The 5,942-nt window shown below is 39.8% G+C and overlaps 1 pseudogene; it reads left to right on the top strand.

Moving 5' to 3' along the window:
• The first annotated feature begins 1,695 nt into the window (after positions 1 to 1,695).
• On the top strand, positions 1,696 to 2,450 carry LOC114633898 (annotated as a pseudogene).
• Positions 2,451 to 5,942: the final 3,492 nt, after the last annotated feature.

The raw sequence follows: 5,942 nt of genomic DNA, 5'->3' as shown, positions 1-5,942 counted from the left end.
GAGCCCTGGCAGAAGTCATGTACAATTCTTCAGAAAGTTGAACTGCAGTCTCCAGGTGACCCAGTGAATCCATAATGAGAAGTGTGTGTCCACAGAGAAACTAGGGGATATTTGGGTTTGAGCAGCATTCCTCAGAGTAGCCCCAAATTGAGACTATCTAAATGTTGATCATTCAAAGAATGAAGATGTACAATGTGTCCAGCCCTTCCATGGAATGTATTTTGGTATGAAATCATACATCATTTGGCCATGAAATCATCAGCCTTCTGTTAGACAATTTAATCCCAGGTACAATCACCTTACAGGGATTAAAGTTTATGAAGATTTTCTAGTTTCTTGACCTCATTGCTTTGTGTAAGAAGTGAGGCGTTCTGTGGTTAAGACAGCTCCTTTTGGAGAAAAGTGTTTATTTTGAAGCAACAAGGAAGCAGTGGGTGAGAGCAAGGGGCTGTCCTTGCTGGGGAACCAAGCCTTTACTATACAGCCTGGAGAACTTGGTATACTGTGATGATATCATGATGCTACCCAGACAGAGTAAACCCCAATAGCATCATACTGTCTCTTGAAATCTGTGTTGAAGTGGACCCCATATTATTTACAAGTGATGCTGAAGATCATGTGGTATAGAGGTGAGGACAGTTCCTCTCTGTTTGTATTAGTCCTTTGCTCTTCCAAAGGCAAACAACTAGAGATTCTCCAGTTTCACAGCGTGAGCAAAGTGACTTGCCATGAGCCATGCAAAAGGGATGACAAGTGACTTAAAACATGGAATGCAGCCCATGGTTTACCACAGCCACATGGGTAGGCCTTGATGTGGCATGGCCATGAAGACTCTGTGTCCTGAGGACATTATGCTGTTAGGAAGTACTGCTCTGCTTCCTGCCTTCACAACCCTCTAAAAGTATGAGTCATTTGGAAACATTAGGGGTGCTTCTTGTCCCTCACCTGACAGTGTCTCTGGCATTCACAATACTGATGCTTGATTTCTGTCAGACATTGCTGGTGGAGCACATCATGATTCAGTCACCACCCTAAAGAAGATGTAGATTGTCGATAATGACTACCACCGTTAGAAAACCTTTGGGAAAGTGACGTTTTTAGTGAAGGCATTTAGCCATGTTTTGTACTACTGGCTCTGATGTAGAAAAACTTAGGTAACAATATAAAGATCAAAGAAGCACACTTTTTATTAATTAAAGCTAGGGACTTTTTTTTGTTCAGAGAACAAAACCATGGTAGCACTGGCTTACAGGACTCTCACTGAAGGTGGAAGGGGATTGATTTCTTATACCCTTATTTTACCATCCTGATATGACTTATTAAGAATTGCTAATGAGTAGATATGCATTTTAAGGATTTAAGGTAAATATGACTTATTATTACATAAATGTTTAGATTTGTGATTCTTTAAATAATTTTACAAGATTACTTTTGAAGATCAATAATAAAATAATTACTTCAATCTTTATAACAGCAAGTTGCTACCTTCAAGTAAGAGAAACTAGCTGAGAAACTTACCTTCCTTGCTTACATGCTGTCAATGTAAAATAAGTTGCTTGGTTATGAATGTAGGTGGGTTTTTAAGAATAATTTGGCTCTAGCTGCCATCTTGTGTCCCCACGTGTGTGCGCCTTATCTTAGCTGGTCTGCCCGAGACCCCCTGAGCGTGAACCCTAGTTCCCCGCGCGGTCCCATTTCCACTCCGACAAGATGAAAGAAACGATCATGAACCAGGAAAATCTTGCCAAACTCAGGCACAAGTGCGCATTGGTGGGAAAGGAACTGCTCGTAGAAAGAAGAAGGTGGTTCACAGAACAGCCACAGCAGACGACAAAAAGCTGCAGTTCTCCTTAAAGAAGTTAGGGGTAAACAATATCTCTGGTATTGAAGAGGTGAACATGTTTACAAACCAAGGAACAGTGATCCATTTTAACAACCCTAAAGTTCAGGCGTCTCTGGCAGCAAACACCTTCACCATTACAGGCCACGCTGAGACAAAGCAGCTGACAGACATGCTTCCCAGCATCCTAAACCAGCTCGGTGCAGAATCTGACTAGCTTAAGAAGACTGGCCGAAGCTCTGTGCAAACAATCTGTGGATGGAAAAGCACCACTTGCTCCTGGAGAGGATGGTGATGATGAAGTTCCAGATCTGGTGGAGAATGTTGATGAGGCTTCTAAGAATGAGGCGAACTGAATGGAAGCAACTTCTGAAGAAGATGACATTTTCAGAAGTTACAGGAGCTGCTATTTTATATCATGACTGCTTTTTAAAAATTTTTTGTTTATTATGGATCTGATGAAATCTAGATCTTTAATATTTTTAAGCCCAAGCCCCCGGACAGTGCAGCTCTTTTCAGTTTTTGCTTATATCTAATTCTTTGCGGCAAATTAAGCTGAAAAAGCCTGGGAATAAAGTTTGGAAAAGGTTAATAAAATTCTTTGCCTAGTTAAAAAAAAGAATAATTTGGGTTTTTTACCTTAATACATAATGTTAATTCGTTTAATGTTAAAAGTGTATTAACATATTGTTTTTTCAGAATCATTTACCAGAAGGAACCTGAAACACAGTCACATTGTAATTGTATACTCCTTGAAAGAATTTGCTGAGATGCACAAACGATGGATGAACAAATAAAGCATGGTGTGGTGTGGTGGAAAACTGACTCTTCTACCAATCGACAGTGTGTATACCTCTAAAGGTTCTGTTAGAGGGGGTTGGCACATTGTTCCTACTATCCACCAAATGTGTTTACGTATGTATGTATGTATGTATGTATGCATGCATGTATGTATGTATGTATGTATGCATCTGTGGAATACTTGGAGCCTGCTTGTTGGAGCTTTGTGCTAAAGTTTCAGTGTGTGAATATGAATGTGTCTATCTTTAGGCCTGAATAAATGTAAGTGTGTGTGTGTGTGTGTGTGTGTGTATCTATGCATGTATATTTGTATGTATAAACTTATTGGATTCTGCCTTTTCCTTATTCATTCAGTGTGTGTGTGTGTGTGTGTGTGTGTGTGTGTGTGTGTACATGTGAATTTTCTCTTTTTCTTTCTCTTTCTCACTGGCCCCAAGGAATTAAAAATGTTCATAGCTTATGGACTGGCCACAGGGTGCCATTCCCAGTAAATTAGATTTTGCTACCTCAGGAAAAAAGTCTGTTGAGTAACTTGTGTAATCGTTGGCTGCCTTTGGCAGAAAATCCTGTTGGTATCTGAAGCTACCCCAGTCAGCAGCTCTTTCATTGACAGCCAATGTCTGCCCGTTTGTATTTACCCATCACGTGGATGCAAAAGCTAGAGTCATTGGCATTGATTGGACCAGGAATGAATTTATAGAGGACTTCTGAGTCACATTTGACCTCTTTGGACAGAAGATAATCCCCATGGATTTGTTGGATCATGAATTAGCGCACAGACATGAAAGAATTGGCTGAAAAAAATCATACTGTGGGCAACATATTACAGGAATAGCCTGCTGTTGACTTAATTCCTCTTCACAGAGCTGCTATCAAATGCTTTATATATTATGACAGAAGAGACCAACAAATTATCAAAAAGCATTCCTTAGGTCAATAAAGTGTATTCTATACATTACTACACAATGTTAAACCCTGTAGGAACTAACAATTATTTGGCTGGGAAATTTCAGGTAACTCCCTGACACTCAAGAACTGTGTTGAGTATTGTTAGATAATGTGAAATCAGCTTAAAGGCATGTGCACAGAAGGCACCATTCCAAAAGTATGCAGGGGCAGCATGATGAACTACATTCAGGGCAAAGATGTTGTCTCCCAGACCCAGAAATTCTGATGAGATCCAGCTAAGAGTAAAGGAATCATATATGGAATTCACTTGTGAATCACGTGACAGTACAACTGGACAACAACAACAAACATGACCTTCAGAGAGCACGACCTGAGCTTTCAACCAGTGTTGTACCTGCAGCTGGTGAGGTTTGTACATGAGCCTCAGATGGCCAAAATATCAATGTGGAAGACAAATTCAACTTCTTAGAATAATCAACACTTGCTGAATCTTGGTGGAAAACAGAACTTAAGGACGCTACAAATGATGTACCATGCAGCCATGAATCCCACTGGAGAGAATAATGATATGTATTACGTGGTTAATCTGAACCCCGGGGATGTCTGCAAATGGACTAAGTTGGGGATGATGTGGTGTTTAAGAGAGGAGGGTATGCTATTTTTCAAGATGGATACTCCGAACCTTATGGAGTATAAGTTACTGTGGACTCTCCTAGATACATGCTATCTATTGTGTGTGCCATTAAGGATGTGTCCAGGATATGAAGTGCATCATCCACAATTAAGTTAAACCCAACATCACAGACAGATCTTAGGATTCCTGCTCCACTCTTGAAACACCTTTGATAAATGATGACATTTTAGAGTCTCAGAGGGATCATCTGAAAAGTGTAATTGTAAATCTTTCTGTAACTTAGCATTTCAGAGAATTCTGCTCCAACTTTTTAACTGCCATTGCTCATTTCTCCATGTTATAGGTCTGGACCAGTTCATTATTAGGCATACCTGTGTGTGAACAGTAAGAGCCTCTATCATACTTTGAGCTGAGAACTTAAGAAACTTCACTATTTGCAACTAATGTAAAAAGTGCCTACTTGAGAATGAACAAAGCGTTAAGTAGATTATGCTCAACAGCCATTTCAAAGCCAAGGAAGCAGTAACATATCCAGGTCAGTGCTGCTGTGTGCAGTGTGCGTCAGAAAAAGCAGGATGGGAGCTATGGGTATCCTGGACAAAGCAGAACTCCATGGTGAGAGGAAAGAAGTCTCTGGAGTCTGAGTTACAGGTTTATTTTAAGATCCTCTCAACCCTTGCTCCTTGTCACCGCCACAATGAGTTATCATCTGACTTTTACATGGGTACAGTAACATTCAGCCACATAGCTACAGTAAATAAATAAATGTAATAAAAGTATTTGAGTGCACTTTGAGTGTACAGACTTATTTGTAGGCCCTAATTTATATAACCTTCTGGTGTATCAACTTTACTATGAAGATGCTGGCCAGCAAAGGGGAAACTGAAGGACAAGCTGGGTGCTTGGAACCGGACCCTTTTCCCTGTGGTTGTGAGCTTTAGCCCACTAACTAGAAGTTTCTCTAATCCTCATTTTAAGGATTTTCTAGCTTCCTTAGAAATAAAAGCTGCAAGAGTCTATTTTACCACAAGGGGTCAGACCAGGCTAACTTAATCTTCAAGGCCTTTTACACTATCTGATGTAAGTCAGTGAATCCAAAAATAATACACAAAGCATTAAAATATGCAGAACACTAGAGTGCAGAAAATCCCTTTAATTTTAGCTCTCAGGAGACAGAAACAGGCTGATGTCAGAAAGAGGGAAAGTTTGCGAACCAGGGTCACATTAAAAACAGTACTCAGGGTAGAGACCCAGTTCCACCTTGGGAGTTGCAGTGTCTTGAGTCTGAGTTGAATCTACAGAACTCTGTGGAAGGATTCCTGGGGTCAGAGCTACTGGTTTATTTTGAAATTCTCTCAACCCTTGCTTCTTGTGACCACCACACCTAGTTACCATCTGACCTCAATGTGTGTATCATAATATTCATTCACATACCTACAATAAGTAAATAAGTCAGTAAGTAAATAAATACATACTTCAAGACAGTCAAACCACATAGTGAGACCCTGTCTCAAAAAAATAAAATGAAACAAAAAGAAATAATTTAAAAATTTTTTTTCTCAGTATTTGGCTCCCTGTGGGAAAAAAGGATAATCGTGGAAAATGTTGACGGGAGTTTATTTTTCTTTACATTTCCTAATCAGACTAGTCTGGGAATGCTGTGCATGAAATTACTGAGATGCTGTAATGGAGATCTCAGTTTGTAATTACATAGTCGGCCTCCATTTCAGAGGAGTAGATTCCCTGCTGAATTTTTCA

Source organism: Grammomys surdaster, unplaced genomic scaffold (genome assembly GCF_004785775.1).
Source record: "Grammomys surdaster isolate TR1022 unplaced genomic scaffold, NIH_TR_1.0 790, whole genome shotgun sequence".
In the NCBI taxonomy this organism is placed as follows: domain Eukaryota; kingdom Metazoa; phylum Chordata; class Mammalia; order Rodentia; family Muridae; genus Grammomys; species Grammomys surdaster.
The sequence above is the reverse complement of the archived record's forward strand: the minus strand, read 5'-3'. Positions and strand labels throughout refer to the sequence as shown.